Below are 24,764 nucleotides of genomic sequence, written 5' to 3' on the forward strand. Positions count from 1 at the left end.
ATCACTCTCTGATACTCTCTGACACTCTCTGACACTCACTATCACTCTCTGACACTCACTATCATTCTCTGACACTCTCTGACACAATCTGACACTCTCTGACACTCTCTGACACTCTCTATCACTCTCTGACACTCTCTATCACTCTCTGACACTCTCTGACACTCTCTGACACTCTCAGACACTCTCTATCACTCTCTGACACTCTCTGACACTCTCTATCACTCTCTGATACTCTCTGACACTCTCTGACACTCACTATCACTCTCTGACACTCTCTGACACCCTCTATCTCTGTCTGACGCTCTCTGACACTCTCTGACACTTACTATCACTCTCTGACACTCACTATCACTCTCTGACACAATCTGACACTCTCTATCAGTCTCTGATACTCTCTGACGCTATCTGACACTCTCTGACTCTCTCTATCACTCTCTATCACTCTGTGACAATCTCTGAAACTCACTATCAATCTCTCACTCTCTCTGACACTCTCTGACACTATCTGACACTCTCTGACACTCTCTATCACTCACGATCACCGTATGACACTCTCTTTCACTGCCTGACACTCTCAGACACTCCCTATCACTCTCTGACACTCCCTGACTGTCTCTGACACTCTCTGACCCTCGCTATCACTCTCTGACACTCTCTGACTCTCACTATCACTCTCTGAGACTCTCTGACACAATCTGACACTCTCTGACACTCTCTATCACTCTCTATCACTCTCTGACACGCTCTGACACTCCCTATCACTCTCTGACACTCTCTGACACTCTCTGACACTCTCTATCACTCTCAGACACTCTCTGACACTCACTATCACTCTCTGACACTCTCTGACACAATCTGACACTCTCTGAAACTCTCTATCACTCTCTGTCAGATTCGGACACTCACTATCACTCTCTGAAACTCTCTATCACTCTCTGACACTCTCTGACACTCTCTATCACTCTCTGACAGTCTCTGACACTCTCTGACACTCTCTATCTCTCTCCGACACTCTCTAACACTCCATGACACTCTCTGACACTCTGTATCACTCTCTGGCACTCTCAGACGCTCTCAGGCACTCACTATCACTCTCTGACACTCTCTTACACTCTCTATCTCTCTCTCACACTCTCTTTCACTCTCTGATACTCGCTATCACTCTCTGACAGTCTCTATCACTCTCTGACAATCTCAGACACTCACAATCACTCTCTGATACTCTCTGACACTCACTATCACTCTCTGACACTCACTATCACTCTCTATCACCCTCTGACACTCTCTGACACACTCTGACACTCACTATCAATCTCTGATACTCTCTGACACTCACTATCACTCTCTGACACTCTCTATCACTCTCTTTCACTCTCTATCACTCTCTGGCACTCTCTGGCACTCTCAGACACTCTCAGACACTCGCTATCTCTCTCTGACACTCTCTGCCACTCTATGACACTATCTGACACTCACTATCACTCTCTGACACTCTCTGACACTCACTATCACTCTTTGACACTCTCTGACTCTCTCTGACACTCTCTGACACTCACGATCACTCTCTGAGACTCTCTGACACAATCTGACACTCTCTGACACTCTCTATCACTCTCTATCACTCTCTGACACTCTCTGACACTCCCTATCACTCTCTGACACTCTCTGACTCTCTCTGACACTCTCTATCACTCTCTGACACTCTCTGACACTCACTATCACTCTCTGACACTCTCTGACACAATCTGACACTCTCTGAAACTCTCTATCACTCTCTGTCACTCTCTGACACTCACTATCACTCTCTGACACTCTCTGACACAATCTGACACTCTCTGACACTCTCTATCACTCTCTGACACTCTCTATCACTCTCTGACACTCTCTGACACTCTCAGACACTCTCTATCACTCTCTGACACTCTCTGACACTCTCTATCACTCTCTGATACTCTCTGACACTCTCTGACACCCTCTATCTCTCTCTGACACTCTCTGACACTCTCTGACACTCTCTGACACTTACTATCACTCTCTGACACTCACTATCACTCTCTGACACAATCTGACACTCTCTATCAGTCTCTGATACTCTCTGACGCTATCTGACACTCTCTGACACTCTCTATCACTCTCTATCACTCTGTGACACTCTCTGAAACTCACTATCCATCTCTCACTCTCTCTGACATTCTCTGACACTATCTGACACTCTCTGACACTCTCTATCACTCACGATCACCGTATGACACTCTCTTTCACTGCCTGACACTCTCAGACACTCGCTATCTCTCTCTGACACTCTCTGCCACTCTATGACACTATCTGACACTCACTATCACTCTCTGACACTCTCTGACACTCACTATCACTCTTTGACACTCTCTGACTCTCTCTGACACTCACGATCACTCACGATCACTCTCTGAGACTCTCTGACACAATCTGACACTCTCTGACACTCTCTATCACTCTCTATCACTCTCTGACACTCTCTGACACTCCCTATCACTCTCTGACACTCTCTGACTCTCTCTGACACTCTCTGTCACTCTCTGACACTCTCTGACACTCACTATCACTCTCTGACACTCTCTGACACAATCTGACACTCTCTGAAACTCTCTATCACTCTCTGTCACTCTCTGACACTCACTATCACTCTCTGACACTCTCCGATACAATCTGACACTCTCTGACACTCTCTATCATCTCAGACACTCTCTGACACTCACTATCACTCTCTGACACTCTCTGACACAATCTGACACTCTCTGAAACTCTCTATCACTCTCTGTCATTCTCGGACACTCACTATCACTCTCTGAAACTCTCTATCACTCTCTGACACTCTCTGACACTCTCTATCACTCTCTGACAGTCTCTGACACTCTCTATCTCTCTCCGACACTCTCTAACACTCCATGACACTCTCTGACACTCTGTATCACTCTCTGGCACTCTCAGACGCTCTCAGGCACTCACTATCACTCTCTGACACTCTCTTACACTCTCTATCTCTCTCTCACGGTCTCTTTCACTCTCTGACACTCGCTATCACTCTCTGACACTCTCTATCACTCTCTGACAATCTCAGACACTCACAATCACTCTCTGATACTCTCTGACACTCACTATCACTCTCTGACACTCACTATCACTCTCTATCACCCTCTGACACTCTCTGACACACACTGACAATCTCAGACACACTCAGACACTCACTATCACTCTCTGATACTCTCTGACAGTCACTATCACTCTCTGAGACTCTCTGTCACTCTCTATCACTCTCTATCACTCTCTGACACTCTCTGACACTCTCAGACACTCACTATCAATCTCTGATACTCTCTGACACTCACTATCACTCTCTGACACTCTCTATCACTCTCTGACACTCTGTGACACTCTCAGACACACTCTGACATTCTCAGACACACTCAGACACTCACTATCACTCTCTGATACTCTCTGACACTCACTATCACTCTCTGACACTCTCTATCACTCTCTATCACTCTCTATCACTCTCTGACACTCTCTGACACTCACTATCAATCTCTGATACTCTCTGACACTCACTATCACTCTCTGACACTCTCTATCACTCTCTTTCACTCTCTATCACTCTCTGGCACTCTCTGGCACTCTCAGACACTCTCAGACACTCGCTATCTCTCTCTGACACTCTCTGCCACTCTATGACACTATCTGACACTCACTATCACTCTCTGACACTCTCTGACACTCACTATCACTCTTTGACACTCTCTGACTCTCTCTGACACTCTCTGACACTCACGATCACTCTCTGAGACTCTCTGACACAATCTGACACTCTCTGACACTCTCTATCACTCTCTATCACTCTCTGACACTCTCTGACACTCCCTATCACTCTCTGACACTCTCTGACTCTCTCTGACACTCACTATCACTCTCTGACACTCTCTGACACAATCGGACACTCTCTGAAACTCTCTATCACTCTCTGTCACTCTCTGACACTCACTATCACTCTCTGACACTCTCTGACACAATCTGACACTCTCTGACACTCTCTATCACTCTCTGACACTCTCTATCACTCTCTGACACTCTCTGACACTCTCAGACACTCTCTATCACTCTCTGACACTCTCTGACACTCTCTATCACTCTCTGATACTCTCTGACACTCTCTGACACTCTCTATCACTCTCTGACACTCTCTGACACCCTCTATCTCTCTCTGACACTCTCTGACACTCTCTGACACTCTCTGACACTTACTATCACTCTCTGACACTCACTATCACTCTCTGACACAATCTGACACTCTCTATCAGTCTCTGATACTCTCTGACGCTATCTGACACTCTCTGACACTCTCTATCACTCTCTATCACTCTGTGACACTCTCTGAAACTCACTATCCATCTCTCACTCTCTCTGACACTCTCTGACACTATCTGACACTCTCTGACACTCTCTATCACTCACGATCACCGTATGACACTCTCTTTCACTGCCTGACACTCTCAGACACTCTCAGACACTCCCTATCACTCTCTGACACTCCCTGACTGTCTCTGACACTCTCTGACCCTCGCTATCACTCTCTGACACTCTCTGACACTCATTATCACTCTCTGAGACTCTCTGACACTCTCTGACACTCTCTATCACTCTCTATCACTCTCTGACACGCTCTGACACTCCCTATCACTCTCTGACACTCTCTGACACTCTCTATCACTCTCAGACACTCTCTGACACTCACTATCACTCTCTGACACTCTCTGACACAATCTGACACTCTCTGAAACTCTCTATCACTCTCTGTCACTCTCGAACACTCACTATCACTCTCTGACACTCTCTGACATTCTCTGACACAATCTGACACTCTCTGACATTCTCTGACACAATCTGACACTCTCTGACACTCTCTGACACTCTCTATCACTCTCTGACAGTCTCTATCACTATTTGACACTCTCTGACACTCTCAGACACTCTCTATCACTCTCTGACACTCTCTATAACTCTCTGATACTCTCTGACACTCTCTGACACTCACTATCACTCTCTGACACTCTCTGACACTCTCTATCTCTCTCTGACACTCACTATCACTCCCTGACACTCTCTGACACTCACTATCACTCTCTGACACTCGCTGACACTCACTATCACTCTCTGACATTCTCTGACAGTCACTATCACTCTCTGACACTCTCTGACACTCTCTGTCACTAGCTATCGCTCTCTGACACTCTCTGACACTCTCTGACACCCTGTGAAACTCTCTGACACTCTCTGACACTCTCTGACACTCTCTATCACTCTCTGACACTCTCTGACAAGCACTATCACTCTCTGACAGTTACTGTCACTCTCTGACACTCTCTATCACTCCATGACACTCTCTGACGCTCTCTATCAGTCTCTACCACTCTCTGACACTCTCTGTCACTCGCTATCTCTCTCTGACACTCTCTGACACTCACTATCACTCTCTGACACTTACCATCACTCTCTGACCCTCTCTGACACTCTCTATCACTCTCTGACACTCTCTGACACTCTCTATCAGTCTCTATCACTCTCTGACACTCTCTGACACTCTCTATCAGTCTCTATCACTCTGTGACACTCACTATCACTCTCTGACTCTCTCTGACACTCACTATCACTCTCTGACACTCTCTGACACTCTCTATCACTCTCTATCACTCTCTGACACTCACTATCAATCTCTGACACTCTCTGACACTCACTATCAATCTCTATCACTCTATGACGCTCTCTGACACTCTCTATCTCTCTCTGAAACTCTCTATCACTCTCTGACACTCTCTGACACTCTCTATCTCTCTCTAACAGTCTCTGACACTCTCTGACACTCTCTATCTCTCTCCGACACTCTCTAACACTCCATGACACTCTCTGACACTCTGTCTCACTCTCTGGCACTCTCAGACGCTCTCAGGCACTCACTATCACTCTCTGACACTCTCTATCTCTCTCTCTCACACTCTCTTTCACTCTCTGACACTCGCTATCACTCTCTGACACTCACTATCACTCTCTATCACCCTCTGACACTCTCTGACACACTCTGACAAACTCAGACACACTCAGACACTCACTATCACTCTCTGATACTCTCTGACACTCACTATCACTCTCTGACACTCTCTGTCACTCTCTATCACTCTCTATCAGTCTCTGACACTCTCTGTCACTCGCTATCTCTCTCTGACACTCTCTGACACTCACTATCACTCTCTGACACTTACCATCACTCTCTGACAATCTCTGACACTCTCTATCACTCTCTGACACTTACCATCACTGTCTATCAGTCTCTATCACTCTCTGACACTCTCTGACACTCTCTATCAGTCTCTATCACCTAGTGACACTCACTATCACTCTCTGACTCTCTCTGACACTCACTATCACTCTCTGACACTCTCTGACACTCTCTATCACTCTCTATCACTCTCTGACACTCACTATCAATCTCTGTCACTCTCTGACACTATCTATCAATCTCTATCACTCTATGACGCTCTCTGACACTCTCTATCTCTCTCTGAAACTCTCTATCACTCTCTGACACTCTCTGACACTCTCTATCACTCTGTAACAGTCTCTGGCACTCTCAGACGCTCTCAGGCACTCACTATCACTCTCTGACACTCTCTATCTCTCTCTCTCACACTCTCTTTCACTCTCTGACACTCGCTATCACTCTCTGACACTCACTATCACTCTCTATCACCCTCTGACACTCTCTGACACACTCTGACAAACTCAGACACACTCAGACACTCACTATCACTCTCTGATACTCTCTGACACTCACTATCACTCTCTGACACTCTCTGTCACTCTCTATCACTCTATCACTCTCTGACACTCTCTGACACACTCAGACACTCACTATCAATCTCTGATACTCTCTGACACTCACTATCACTCTCTGACACTCTCTATCACTCTCTGACACTCTGTGACACTCTCTGACACACTCTATCACTCTCTATTACTCTCTGACACTCTCTGACACGCTCAGACACTCACTATCAATCTCTGATACTCTCTGACACTCACTATCACTCTCTGACACTCTCTATCACTCTCTATCACTCTCTGACACTCTCTGACACTCTCAGACACTCACTATCAATCTATGATACTCTCTGACACTCACTATCACTCTCTGACACTCTGTACCACTCTCTTTCACTCTCTATCACTCTCTGCAAGTGGATGAGGGTAAACCAGTGGATGTGGTGTACATGGATTTTAGTAAGGCATTTGATAAGGTCCCCCATGGTAGACTTATGGAGAAAGTCAGGAGGCATGGGATAGTGGGGAATGTGGCCAGTTGGATTAAGAATTGGCTAACTGATAGAAGGCAGAGAGTGGTCTTAGATGGTAAATACTCAGCCTGGAGCCCAGTTACCAGTGGCGTGCCGCAGGGATCAGTTCTGGGTCCTCTCCTGTTTGTGATTTTTATTAACGACTTGGATGAGGAAGTCGAAGGGTGGGTCAGTAAATTTGCAGATGATACAAAGGTTGGTGGAGTTGTGGATACCGAGGAGGGCTATTGTCGTCTGCAAAGGGACTTGGATAGGTTGCAGTGCTGGGCTGAAAAGTGGCAGATGGAGTTTAACCCTGAAAAGTGTGAGGTCGTCCATTTTGGAAGGACAAACATGAATGCAAAATACTGGGTTAACGGTAGGGTTCTTGGGCATGTGGAGGAGCAGAGAGACCTTGGGGTCTATGTGCATAGATCATTGAAAGTTGCAACTCAAGTGGATAGGGCTGTGAAGAAGGCATATGGGGTGTTAGCGTTCATTAGCAGAGGGATTGAATTTAAGAGCCGTGAGGTGATGATGCAGCTGTACAGGACCTTGGTAAGGCCTCATTTGGAGTACTGTGTGCAGTTCTGGTCGCCTCATTTTAGGAAGGATGTGGAAGCCTTGGAGAGGGTGCAGAGGAGATTTACCAGGATGTTGCCTGGAATGGAGAATAAGTCTTACGAGGAAAGGCTGAACATTCTAGGCCTCTTCTCATTAGAAAGGAGAAGGATGAGGGGTGACATGATAGAGGTTTATAAGATGATCAGGGGAATAGATAGGGTAGACAGTCAGAAACTTTTTCCCCGGGTGGAGCAAAGCGTTACAAGGGGTCATAAATTTAAGGTGAAGGGTGGGAGATATAAGGGGGATGTCAGGGGAAGGTTCTTTACCCAGAGAGTGGTCGAGGCATGGAATGCCTTGCCCGGGGAAGTTGTTGAGTCAGAAACTTTAGGGACTTTCAAAAGGCTTTTGGATAGGTATATGGATAAAGGAGAATGATGGGGTATAGATTAAATTGTCCTTGACAGAGGACAAAGGATCGGCACAACATTGTGGGCCGAAGGGCCTGTTCCGTGCTGTATGTTCTATGTTCTATGTTCTATGTTCTATGTTCTGGCACTCTCTGGCACTCTCAGACACTCGCTATCTCTCTCTGACACACTCTGCCACTCTATGACACTCTCTGACACTCACTATCACTCTCTGACACTCTCTGACACTCACTATTACTCTTTGACACTATGACTCTCTCTGACACTCTCTGACACTCTCTATCATTCTCTATCACTCTCTGAAACTCACTATCACTCTCGACACTCTCTGACACTCTCAGACACTCTCTATCACTCTCTGAAAATCTCTGACACTCTATGACACTCTCTATCAATCTCTATCAATCTTTGACACTCTCTGACACTCTCTATCACTCTCTGACACTCCCTGACACTATCTGACACTCTCAGACACTCTCAGACACTCTCTATCTGACACTCTCTGACACTCTCTATCTGACACTCTCTGACACTCTCTGACACTCTCTATCTGACACTCTCAGACACTCTCTGACACTCTCTATCACACTCTGACACTCACTATCACTCTCTGACAACTCAGAGACAATCTGACACTCTCTATCAGTCTCTGATACTCTCTGACGCTATCTGACACTCTCTGACACTCTCTATCACTCTCTATCACTCTGTGACACTCTTTGACACTCACTATCACTCTCTGACACTCTCTATCACTCTCTGACACTCTGTGACACTCTCAGACACACTCTGACATTCTCAGACACACTCAGACACTCACTATCACTCTCTGATACTCTCTGACACTCACTATCACTCTCTGACACTCTCTATCACTCTCTATCACTCTCTATCACTCTCTGACACTCTCAGACACTCACTATCAATCTCTGATACTCTCTGACACTCACTATCACTCTCTGACACTCTCTATCACTCTCTTTCACTCTCGATCACTCTCTGGCACTCTCTGGCACTCTCAGACACTCTCAGACACTCGCTATCTCTCTCAGACACTCTCTGCCACTCTATGACACTATCTGACACTCACTATCACTCTCTGACACTCTCTGACACTCACTATCACTCTTTGACACTCTCCGACTCTCTCTGACACTCTCTGACACTCACGATCACTCTCTGAGACTCTCTGACACAATCTGACACTCTCTGACACTCTCTATCACTCTCTATCACTCTCTAACACTCTCTGACACTCCCTATCACTCTCTGACACTCTCTGACTCTCTCTGACACTCTCTATCACTCTCTGACACTCTCTGACACTCACTATCACTCTCTGACACTCTCTGACACAATCTGACACTCTCTGAAACTCTCTATCACTCTCTGTCACTCTCTGACACTCACTATCACTCTCTGACACTCTCTGACACAATCTGACACTCTCTGACACTCTCTATCACTCTCTGACACTCTCTATCACTCTCTGACACTCTCTGACACTCTCTGACACTCTCAGACACTCTCTATCACTCTCTGACACTCTCTGACACTCTCTATCACTCTCTGACACTCACTATCACTCTCGACACTCTCTGACACTCTCAGACACTCTCTATCACTCTCTGACAATCTCTGACACTCTATGACACTCTCTATCAATCTCTATCAATCTTTGACACTCTCTGACACTCTCTATCACTCTCTGACACTCCCTGACACTATCTGACACTCTCAGACACTCTCAGACACTCTCTATCTGACACTCTCTGACACTCTCTATCTGACACTCTCTGACACACTCTGACACTCTCTATCTGACACTCTCAGACACTCTCTGACACTCTCTATCACACTCTGACACTCACTATCACTCTCTGACAACTCAGACACAATCTGACACTCTCTATCAGTCTCTGATACTCTCTGACGCTATCTGACACTCTCTGACACTCTCTATCACTCTCTATCACTCTGTGACACTCTTTGACACTCACTATCACTCTCTGACACTCTCTATCACTCTCTGACACTCTGTGACACTCTCAGACACACTCTGACATTCTCAGACACACTCAGACACTCACTATCACTCTCTGATACTCTCTGACACTCACTATCACTCTCTGACACTCACTATCACTCTCTATCACTCTCTATCACTCTCTGACGCTCTCAGACACTCACTATAAATCTCTGATACTCTCTGAAACTCACTATCACTCTCTGACACTCTCTATCACTCTCTTTCACTCTCGATCACTCTCTGGCACTCTCAGACACTCTCAGACACTCGCTATCTAACTCTGACACTCTCTGCCACTCTATGACACTATCTGACACTCACTATCACTCTCTGACACTCTCTGACACTCACTATCACTCTTTGACACTCTCTGACTCTCTCTGACACTCTCTGACACTCACGATCACTCTCTGAGACTCTCTGACACAATCTGACACTCTCTGACACTCTCTATCACTCTCTATCACTCTCTGACACTCTCTGACACTCCCTATCACTCTCTGACACTCTCTGACTCTCTCTGACACTCTCTATCACTCTCTGTCACTCTCTGACACTCACTATCACTCTCTGACACTCTCTGACACAATCTGACACTCTCTGAAACTCTCTATCACTCTCTGTCACTCTCTGACACTCACTATCACTCTCTGACACTCTCTGACACAATCTGACACTCTCTGACACTCTCTATCACTCTCTGACACTCTCTATCACTCTCTGACACTCTCTGACACTCTCTGACACTCTCAGACACTCTCTATCACTCTCTGACACTCTCTGACACTCTCTATCACTCTCTGACACTCTCTGACACTCACTATCACTCTCTGACACTCTCTGACACCCTCTATCTCTCTCTGACACTCTCTGACACTCTCTGACACTCTCTGACACTTACTATCACTCTCTGACACAATCTGACACTCTCTATCAGTCTCTGATACTCTCTGACGCTATCTGACACTCTCTGACACTCTCTATCACTCTCTATCACTCTGTGACACTCTCTGAAACTCACTATCAATCTCTCACTCTCTCTGACACTCTCTGACACTATCTGACACTCTCTGACACTCTCTATCACTCACGATCAGCGTATGACACTCTCTTTCACTGCCTGACACTCTCAGACACTCTCAGACACTCCCTATCACTCTCTGACACTCCCTGACTGTCTCTGACACTCTCTGACCCTCGCTATCACTCTCTGACACTCTCTGACACTCACTATCACTCTCTGAGACTCTCTGACACAATCTGACACTCTCTGACACTCTCTATCACTCTCTGACACTCACTATCACTCTCTGACACTCTCTGACACAATCTGACACTCTCTGAAACTCTCTATCACTCTCTGTCACTCTCGGACACTCACTATCACTCTCTGACACTCTCTGACACTCTCTGACACAATCTGACACTCTCTGACACTCTCTGACACTCTCAGACACTCTCTATCACTCTCTGACACTCTCTATAACTCTCTGATACTCTCTGACACTCTCTGACACTCTCTGACACTCACTATCACTCTCTGACACTCTCTGACACTCTCTATCTCTCTCTGACACTCACTATCAATCCCTGACACTCTCTGACACTCACTATCACACTCTGACAATCTCTGACACTCACTATCACTCTTTGACACTCGCTGACACTCACTATCACTCTCTGACATTCTCTGACAGTCACTATCACTCTCTGACACTCTCTGACTCTCTCTGTCACTCGCTATCGCTCTCTGACACTCTCTGACACTCTCTGACACCCTGTGACACTCTCTGACACTCTCTGACACTCTCTGACACACTCTATCACTCTCTGACACTCTCTGACAAGCACTATCACTCTCTGACAGTTTCTGTCACTCTCTGACACTCTCTATCACTCCATGACACTCTCTGACGCTCTCTATCAGTCTCTATCACTCTCTGACACTCTCTGTCACTCGCTATCTCTCTCTGACACTCTCTGACACTCACTATCACTCTCTGACACTTACCATCACTCTCTGACCCTCTCTGACACTCTCTATCACTCTCTGACACTCTCTGACACTCTCTATCAGTCTCTATCACTCTCTGACACTCTCTGACACTCTCTATCAGTCTCTATCACTCTGTGACACTCACTATCACTCTCTGACTCTCTCTGACACTCACTATCACTCTCTGACTCTCTCTGACACTCTCTATCACTCTCTATCACTCTCTGACACTCACTATCAATCTCTGTCACTCTCTGACACTCTCTATCAATCTCTATTACTCTATGACGCTCTCCGACACTCTCTATCTCTCTCTGAAACTCTCTATCACTCTCTGACACTCTCTGACACTCTCTATCTCTCTCTAACAGTCTCTGACACTCTCTGACACTCTCTATCTCTCTCCGACACTCTCTAACACTCCATGACACTCTCTGACACTCTGTCTCACTCTCTGGCACTCTCAGACGCTCTCAGGCACTCACTATCACTCTCTGACACTCTCTATCTCTCTCTCTCACACTCTCTTTCACTCTCTGACACTCGCTATCACTCTCTGACACTCACTATCACTCTCTATCACCCTCTGACACTCTCTGACACACTCTGACAAACTCAGACACACTCAGACACTCACTACCACTCTCTGATACTCTCTGACACTCACTATCACTCTCTGACACTCTCTGTCACTCTCTATCACTCTCTATCACTCTCTGACACACTCTGACACGCTCAGACACTCACTATCAATCTCTGATACTCTCTGACACTCACTATCACTCTCTGACACTCTCTATCACTCTCTGACACTCTGTGACACTCTCTGACACACTCTATCACTCTCTGACACTCTCTGACACGCTCAGACACTCACTATCACTCTCTGACACTCTCTGACACGCTCAGACACTCACTATCAATCTCTGATACTCTCTGAAACTCTCTATCACTCTCTATCATTCTCTATCACTCTCTGACACTCTCTGACACTCTCAGACACTCACTATCAATCTATGATACTCTCTGACACTCACTATCACTCTCTGACACTCTGTACCACTCTCTTTCACTCTCTATCACTCTCTGGCACTCTCTGGCACTCTCAGACACTCGCTATCTCTCTCTGACACACTCTGCCACTCTATGACACTCTCTGACACTCACTATCACTCTCTGACACTCACTATCACTCTTTGACACTCTATGACTCTCTCTGACACTCTCTGACACTCTCTATCATTCCCTATCACTCTCTGAAACTCACTATCACTCTCGACACTCTCTGACACTCTCAGACACTCTCTATCACTCTCTGACAATCTCTGACTCTCTCTGACACTCTCTATCACTCTCTGTCACTCTCTGACACTCACTATCACTCTCTGACACTCTCTGACACAATCTGACACTCTCTGACACTCTCTATCACTCTCTGACACTCTCTATCACTCTCTGACACTCTCTGACACTCTCTGACACTCTCAGACACTCTCTATCACTCTCTGACACTCACTGACACTCTCTATCACTCTCTGACACTCACTATCACTCTCGACACTCTCTGACACTCTCAGACACTCTCTATCACTCTCTGACAATCTCTGACACTCTATGACACTCTCTATCAATCTCTATCAATCTTTGACACTCTCTGGCACTCTCTATCACTCTCTGACACTCCCTGACACTATCTGACACTCTCAGACACTCTCAGACACTCTCTATCTGACACTCTCTGACACTCTCTATCTGACACTCTCTGACACACTCTGACAGTCTCTATCTGACACTCTCAGACACTCTCTGACACTCTCTATCACACTCTGACACTCACTATCACTCTCTGACAACTCAGACACAATCTGACACTCTCTATCAGTCTCTGATACTCTCTGACGCTATCTGACACTCTCTGACACTCTCTATCACTCTCTATCACTCTGTGACACTCTTTGACACTCACTATCACTCTCTGACACTCTCTATCACTCTCTGACACTCTGTGACACTCTCAGACACACTCTGACATTCTCAGACACACTCAGACACTCACTATCACTCTCTGATACTCTCTGACACTCACTATCACTCTCTGACACTCACTATCACTCTCTATCACTCTCTATCACTCTCTGACGCTCTCAGACACTCACTATAAATCTCTGATACTCTCTGAAACTCACTATCACTCTCTGACACTCTCTATCACTCTCTTTCACTCTCGATCACTCTCTGGCACTCTCAGACACTCTCAGACACTCGCTATCTAACTCTGACACTCTCTGCCACTCTATGACACTATCTGACACTCACTATCACTCTCTGACACTCTCTGACACTCACTATCACTCTTTGACACTCTCTGACTCTCTCTGACACTCTCTGACACTCACGATCACTCTCTGAGACTCTCTGACACAATCTGACACTCTCTGACACTCTCTATCACTCTCTATCACTCTCTGACACTCTCTGACACTCCCTATCACTCTCTGACACTCTCTGACTCTCTCTGACACTCTCTATCACTCTCTGTCACTCTCTGACACTCACTATCACTCTCTGACACTCTCTGACACAATCTGACACTCTCTGAAACTCTCTATCACTCTCTGTCACTCTCTGACACTCACTATCACTCTCTGACACTCTCTGACACAATCTGACACTCTCTGACACTCTCTATCACTCTCTGACACTCTCTATCACTCTCTGACACTCTCTGACACTCTCTGACACTCTCAGACACTCTCTATCACTCTCTGACACTCTCTGACACTCTCTATCACTCTCTGACACTCTCTGACACTCACTATCACTCTCTGACACTCTCTGACACCCTCTATCTCTCTCTGACACTCTCTGACACTCTCTGACACTCTCTGACACTTACTATCACTCTCTGACACAATCTGACACTCTCTCTCAGTCTCTGATACTCTCTGACGCTATCTGACACTCTCTGACACTCTCTATCACTCTCTATCACTCTGTGACACTCTCTGAAACTCACTATCAATCTCTCACTCTCTCTGACACTCTCTGACACTATCTGACACTCTCTGACACTCTCTATCACTCACGATCACCGTATGACACTCTCTTTCACTGCCTGACACTCTCAGACACTCTCAGACACTCCCTATCACTCTCTGACACTCCCTGACTGTCTCTGACACTCTCTGACCCTCGCTATCACTCTCTGACACTCTCTGACACTCACTATCACTCTCTGAGACTCTCTGACACAATCTGACACTCTCTGACACTCTCTATCACTCTCTGACACTCACTATCACTCTCTGACACTCTCTGACACAATCTGACACTCTCTGAAACTCTCTATCACTCTCTGTCACTCTCGGACACTCACTATCACTCTCTGACACTCTCTGACACAATCTGACACTCTCTGACACTCTCTGACACTCTCAGACACTCTCTATCACTCTCTGACACTCTCTATAACTCTCTGATACTCTCTGACACTCTCTGACACTCTCTGACACTCACTATCACTCTCTGACACTCTCTGACACTCTCTATCTCTCTCTGACACTCACTATCAATCCCTGACACTCTCTGACACTCACTATCACACTCTGACAATCTCTGACACTCACTATCACTCTTTGACACTCGCTGACACTCACTATCACTCTCTGACATTCTCTGACAGTCACTATCACTCTCTGACACTCTCTGACTCTCTCTGTCACTCGCTATCGCTCTCTGACACTCTCTGACACTATCTGACACTCTCTGACACTCTCTATCACTCACGATCACTGTATGACACTCTCCATCACTGCCTGACACTCTCAGACACTCTCAGACACTCCCTATCACTCTCTGACACTCCCTGACTGTCTCTGACACTCTCGGACCCTCGCTATCACTCTCTGACACTCTCTGACACTCACTATCACTCTCTGACACAATCTGACACTCTCTGACACTCTCTATCACTCTCTATCACTCTCTGACACTCTCTGACACTCCCTATCACTCTCCGACACTCTCTGACACTCTCTGACACTCTCTATCACTCACGATCACTGTATGACACTCTCCATCACAGCCTGACACTCTCAGACACTCTCAGAGACTCTCTGACACTCACTATCACTCTCTGACACTGTCTGACACTCTCTATCTCTCTCTGACACTCTCTATCACTCTCTGACACTCTCTGACACTTACTATCACTCTCTGACACTCACTATCACTCCCTGACACTCTCCGACACTCACTATCACACTCTGACACTATCTGACACTCACTATCACTCTCTAACACTCGCTGACACTCACTATCACTCTCTGAAATTCTCTGACACTCACTATCACTCTCTGACACTCTCTGTCACTTGCTATCGCTCTCTGACACTCTCTGACACACTCTATCAGTCTCTATCACTCTCTGACACTCTCTGACACTCTCTGACACTCCCTATCACTCTCTGACACTCTCTGACAAGCACTATCACTCTCTGACAGTTACTGTCACTCTCTGACACTCACTATCAGTCTCTATCACTCTCTGACACTCTCTGACACTCTCTGACACTCTCTATTAGTCTCTATCACTCTCTGACACTCTCTGTCACTCGCTATCTCTCTCTGACACTCTCTGACACTCACTAACACTCTCTGACACTTACCATCACTCTCTGACCCTCTCTGACACTCTCTATCACTCTCTGACACTCTCTGACACTCTCTATCAGTCTCTATCACTCTCTGACACTCTCAGACACTCCCTATCACTCTCTGACACTCTCGGACCCTCGCTATCACTCTCTGACGCTCTCTGACACTCACTATCACTCTCTGAGATTCTCTGACACAATCTGACACTCTCTGACACTCTCTATCACTCTCTGACACTCTCTGACACTCCCTATCACTCTCTGACACTCTCTGTCACTCTCTGACACTCTCTATCACTCTCTGACACTCTCTGACACTCACTATCACTCTCTGACACTTTCTGACACAATCAGACACTCTCGGAAACTCTCTATCACTCTCTGTCACTCTCTGACACTCACTATCACTCTCTGACACTCTCTGACACAATCTGACACTCTCTGACACTCTCCGACACTCTCTATCACTCTCTGACACTCTCTATCACCCTCTGACACTCTCTGACACTCTCTGACACTCTCTATCACTCTCTGACACTCTCTATCACTCTCTATCACTCCCTGACACTCTCTGACACTCACTATCTCTCTCTGACACTCTCTGACACAATCTGACACTCTCTGAAACTCTCTATCACTCTCTGTCACTCTCTGACACTCACTATCACTCTCTGACACTCTCTGACACAATCTGACACTCTCTGACACTCTCTGACACTCTCTATCACTCTCTGACACTCTCTATCACCCTCTGACACTCTCTGACACTCTCTGACACTCTCTATCACTCTCTGACACTCTCTGACACTCTCTATCACTCTCTGACACTCTCTGACACTCACTATCACTCTCTGACACTCTCTGACACAAACTGACACTCTCTGAAACTCTCTATCACTCTCTGTCACTCTCTGACACTCACAATCACTCTCTGACACTGTCTGACACAATTTGACACTCTCTGACACTCTCTGACACTCTCTATCACTCTCTGACACTCTCTATCACTCTCTGACACTCTCTGACACTCTCTGACACTCTCAGACACTCTCTATCACTCTCTGACACTCTCCATCACTCTCTGATACTCTCTGACACTCTCTGACACTCACTATCACTCTCTGACACTCTCTGACACCCTCTATCTCTCTCTGACACTCTCTATCACTCTCTGACACTCTCTGACACTTACTATCACTCTCTGACACTCACTATCACTCTCTGACAGAATCTGACACTCTCAGACACTCCCTATCACTCTCTGACACTCCCTGACTGTCTCTGACACTCTTGGACCCTCGCTATCACTGTCTGACACTCTCTGACACTCACTATCACTCTCTGAGACTCTCTGACACAATCTGACACTCTCTGACACTCTCTATCACTCTCTATCACTCTCTGACACTCTCTGACACTCCCTATCACTCTCTGACACTCTCTGACACTCTCTGACACTCTCTATCACTCTCTGACACTCTCTGACACTCACTATCACTCTCTGACACTCTCTGACACAATCTGACACTCTCTGAAACTCTCTATCACTCTCTGTCACTCTCTGTCACTCACTATCACTCTCTGACACTCTCTGACACAATCTGACACTCTCTGACTCTCTCTGACACTCTCTGACACTCTCTGACACTCTCTATCACTCTCTGACACTCTCTATCACTCTCTATCACTCTCTGACACTCTCTGACACTCACTATCACTCTCTGACACTCTCTGACACAATCTGACACTCTCTGAAACTCTCTATCACTCTCTGTCACTCTCTGACACTCACTATCACTCTCTGACACTGTCTGACACAATTTGACACTCTCTGACACTCTCTGACACTCTCTATCACTCTCTGACACTCTCTATCACTCTCTGACACTCTCTGACACTCTCTGACACTCTCAGACACTCTCTATCACTCTCTGACACTCTCTATCACTCTCTGATACTCTCTGACACTCTCTGACACTCACTATCACTCTCTGACACCCTCTATCTCTCTCTGACACTCACTATCACTCTCTGACACTCTCTGACACAATCTGACACTCTCTGACACTCTCTGACACTCTCTATCACTCTCTGAAACTCTCTATCACCCTCTGACGCTCTCTGACACTCTCTGACACTCTCTGACACTCTCTATGACTCTCTGACACTCCCTATCACTCTCTGACACTCTCTGACACTCACTATCACTCTCTTACACTCTCTGACACAATCTGACACTCTCTGAAACTCTCTATCATTCTCTGTCACTCTCTGACACTCACAATCACTCTCTGACACTGTCTGACACAATTTGACACTCTCTGACACTCGCTGACACTCTCTATCACTCTCTGACACTCTCTATCACTCTCTGACACTCTCTGACACTCTCGGACACTCTCAGACACTCTCTATCACTCTCTGACACTCTCCATCACTCTCTGATACTCTCTGACACTCTCTGACACTCACTATCACTCTCTGACACTCTCTGACACCCTCTATCTCTCTCTGACACTCTCTATCACTCTCTGACACTCTCTGACACTTACTATCACTCTCTGACACTCACTATCACTCTCTGAAACAATCTGACACTCTCTATCAGTCTCTATCACTCTCTGACACTCGCTGACACTCTCAGACACTCCCTATCACTCTCTGACACTCCCTGACTGTCTCTGACACTCTCGGACCCTCGCTATCCCTCTCTGACACTCTCTGACACTCACTATCACTCTCTGAGACTCTCTGACACAATCTGACACTCTCTGACACTCTCTATCACTCTCTATCACTCTCTGACACTCTCTGACACTCCCTATCACTCTCTGACACTCTCTGACACTCTCTGACACTCTCTATCACTCTCTGACACTCTCTGACACTCACTATCACTCTCTGACACTCTCTGACACTCACTAACACTCTCTGAGACTCTCTGACTCAATCTGACACTCTCTGACACTCTCTATCACTCTCTATCACTCTCTGACACTCTCTGACACTCCCTATCACTCTCTGACCCTCGCTGACACTCTCAGACACTCCCTATCACTCTCTGACACTCCCTGACTGTCTCTGACACTCTCGGACCCTCGCTATCACTCTCTGACACTCTCTGACACTCACTATCACTCTCTGAGACTCTCTGACACAATCTGACACTCTCTGACACTCTCTATCACTCTCTATCACTCTCTGACACTCTCTGACACTCCCTATCACTCTCTGACACTCTCTGACACTCTCTGACACTCTCTATCACTCTCTGACACTCTCTGACACTCACTATCACTCTCTGACACTCTCTGACACAATCTGACACTCTCTGACACTCTCTGACACTCTCTGACACTCTCTATCACTCTCTGACACTCTCTGACACTCTCTATCACTCTCTGACACTCTCTGACACTCACTATCACTCTCTGACACTCTCTGACACAATCTGACACTCTCTGAAACTCTCTATCACTCTCTGTCACTCTCTGACACTCACAATCACTCTCTGACACTGTCTGACACAATTTGACACTCTCTGACACTCTCTGACACTCTCTATCACTCTCTGACACTCTCTATCACTCTCTGACACTCTCTGACACTCTCAGACACTCTCTATCACTCTCTGACACTCTCCATCACTCTCTGATACTCTCTGACACTCTCTGACACTCACTATCACTCTCTGACACTCTCTGACACCCTCTATCTCTCTCTGACACTCTCTATCACTCTCTGACACTCTCTGACACTTACTATCACTCTCTGACACTCACTATCACTCTCTGACAGAATCTGACACTCTCAGACACTCCCTATCACTCTCTGACACTCCCTGACTGTCTCTGACACTCTTGGACCCTCGCTATCACTGTCTGACACTCTCGGACCCTCGCTATCACTCTCTGACATTCTCTGACACTCACTATCACTCTCTGACACAATCTGACACTCTCTGACACTCTCTGACACTCACTGACACTCTCTGACACTCCCTATCACTCTCTGACACTCTCTGACACTCTCTATCACTCTCTGACACTCTCTGACACTCACTATCACTCTCTGACACTCTCTGACACAATCTGACACTCTCTGAAACTCTCTATCACTCTCTGTCACTCTCTGACACTCTCTATCACTCTCTGATGCTCTCTGACACTCTCTGACACTCACTATCACTCTCTGACACTCTCTGACACTCTCTGACACTCTCTATCACTCTCTGACACTCTCTATCACTCTCTATCACTCTCTGACACTCTCTGACACTCACTATCACTCTCTGACACTCTCTGACACAATCTGACACTCTCTGAAACTCTCTATCACTCTCTGTCACTCTCTGACACTCACTATCACTCTCTGACACTGTCTGACACAATTTGACACTCTCTGACACTCTCTGACACTCTCTATCACTCTCTGACACTCTCTATCACTCTCTGACACTCTCTGACACTCTCTGACACTCTCTATCACTCTCTGACACTCTCTATCACTCTCTGATACTCTCTGACACTCTCTGACACTCACTATCACTCTCTGACACCCTCTATCTCTCTCTGACACTCACTATCACTCTCTGACACTCTCTGACACAATCTGACACTCTCTGACACTCTCTGACACTCTCTATCACTCTCTGAAACTCTCTATCACCCTCTGACACTCTCTGACACTCTCTGACACTCTCTATGACTCTCTGACACTCTCTATCACTCTCTGACACTCTCTGACACTCACTATCACTCTCTGACACTCTCTGACACAATCTGACACTCTCTGAAACTCTCTATCACTCTCTGACACTCACTATCACTCTCTGACACTCTCTGACAAAATCTGACACTCTCTGAAACTCTCTATCACTCTCTGTCACTCTCTGACACTCACTATCACTCTCTGACACTCTCTGACACTCTCTGACACAATCTGACACTCTCTATCACTCTCTGACACTCTCTGACACTCACTATCACTCTCTGACACTCTCTGACACAATCTGACACTCTCTGAAACTCTCTATCACTCTCTGACACTCACTATCACTCTCTGACACTCTCTGACAAAATCTGACAGTCTCTGAAACTCTCTATCACTCTCTGTCACTCTCTGACACTCACTATCACTCTCTGACACTCTCTGACACTCTCTGACACAATCTGACACTCTCTGACACTCTCTGACACTCTCTATCACTCTCTGACACTCTCGACCACTCTCTGACACGCTCTGACACTCTCTGACACTCTCAGACACGTTCTGACACTCACTATCACTCTCTGACACTCTCTGACACTCTCTATCTCTCTCTGACACTCTCTATCACTCTCTGACACTCTCTGACACTTACTAACACTCTCTGACACTCACTATCACTCTCTGACACTCTCTGACACTCACTATCACACTCTGACACTATCTGACACTCACTATCACTCTCTGACACTCGCTGACACTCACTATCACTCTCTGACATTCTCTGACACTCACTATTACTCTCTGACACTCTCTGACACTCTCTGTCACTCGCTATCGCTCTCTGACACTCTCTGACACTCTCTATCAGTCTCTATCACTCTCTGACACTCTCTGACACTCTCTATCACTCTCTATCACTCTCTGACACTCTCAATCACTCTCTGACACTCACTATCACTCTCTGACACACTCTGACACGCTCTGACACTCTCTATCACTCTCTATCACTCTCTCACACTCTCTGACACTCCCTATCACTCTCTGACACTCTCTGACATTCTCTATCACTCTCTGACACTCTCTGACACTCGCTGACACTCTCTATCACTCTCTATCACTCTCTGACACTCTCAATCACTCTCTGACACTCACTATCACTCTCTGACACATTCTGACACTCTCAGACACTCACTATCACTCTCTGACACACTCTGACACACTCAGACACTCACTATCACTCTCTGACACTCTCTGACACTCACTATCACTCTCTGACACTCTCTGACACTTACTATCACTCTCTGACACTCACTATCACTCTCTGACACTCTCTGACACTCACTATCACACTCTGACACTATCTGACACTCACTATCACTCTCTGACACTCGCTGACACTCACTATCACTCTCTGACATTCTCTGACACTCACTATCACTCTCTGACACTCTCTGACACTCTCTGTCACTCGCTATGGCTCTCTGACACTCTCTGACACTCTCTATCAGTCTCTATCACTCTCTGACACTCTCTGACACTCTCTGACACTCTCTATCACTCTCTGACAGTCACTATCACTCTCTGACTCTCTCTGACATTCACTATCACTCTCTGAGACTCTCTGACACAATCTGACACTCTCTGACACTCACTATCACTCTCTGACACACTCTGACACGCTCTGACACTCTCTATCACTCTCTATCACTCTCTCACACTCTCTGACACTCCCTATCACTCTCTGACACTCTCTGACACTCTCTATCACTCTCTGACACTCTCTGACACTCTCTGACACTCTCTATCACTCTCTATCACTCTCTGACACTCTCAATCACTCTCTGACACTCACTATCACTCTCTGACACACTCTGACACTCTCAGACACTCACTATCACTCTCTGACACACTCTGACACTCTCAGACACTCACTATCACTCTCTGACACTCTCTGACACTCACTATCACTCTCTGACACTCTCTGACACTTACTATCACTCTCTGACACTCACTATCACTCTCTGACACTCTCTGACACTCACTATCACACTCTGACACTATCTGACACTCACTATCACTCTCTGACACTCGCTGACACTCACTATCACTCTCTGACATTCTCTGACACTCACTGTCACACTCTGACACTCTCTGTCACTCGCTATCGCTCTCTGACACTCTCTGACACTCTCTATCAGTCTCTATCACTCTCTGACACTCTCTGACACTCTCTGACACTCTCTATCACTCTCTGACACTCACTATCACTCTCTGACACTCTCTGACACAATCTGACTCTCTCTGAAACTCTCTATCACTCTCTGTCACTCTCTGACACTCACTATCACTCTCTGACACTCTCTGACACAATCTGACACTCTCTGACACTCTCTATCACTCTCTGACACTCTCTATCACTCTCTGACACTCTCTGACACTCTCTGACACTCTCTATCACTCTCTGACACTCTCTATCACTCTCTATCACTCTCTGACACTCTCTGACACTCACTATCACTCTCTGACACTCTCTGACACAATCTGACACTCTCTGTAACTCTCTATCACTCTCTGACACTCACTATCACTCTCTGACACTGTCTGACACAATTTGACACTCTCTGACACTCTCTGACACTCTCTATCACTCTCTGACACTCTCTATCACTCTCTGACACTCTCTGACACTCTCAGACACTCTCTATCACTCTCTGACACTCTCTATCACTCTCTGATACTCTCTGACACTCTCTGACACTCACTATCACTCTCTGACACTCTCTGACACCCCCTATCTCTCTCTGACACTCTCTGACACTTACTATCACTCTCTATCACTCTCTATCACTCTCTGACACTCTCTGACACTCACTATCACTCTCTGACACTCTCTGACACAATCTGACACTCTCTGTAACTCTCTATCACTCTCTGTCACTCTCTGACACTCACTATCACTCTCTGACACTGTCTGACACAATTTGACACTCTCTGACAATCTCTGACACTCTCTATCACT

Source organism: Heterodontus francisci, chromosome 3, assembly GCF_036365525.1.
Source record: "Heterodontus francisci isolate sHetFra1 chromosome 3, sHetFra1.hap1, whole genome shotgun sequence".
NCBI classification, from domain to species: Eukaryota; Metazoa; Chordata; class Chondrichthyes; order Heterodontiformes; family Heterodontidae; genus Heterodontus; species Heterodontus francisci.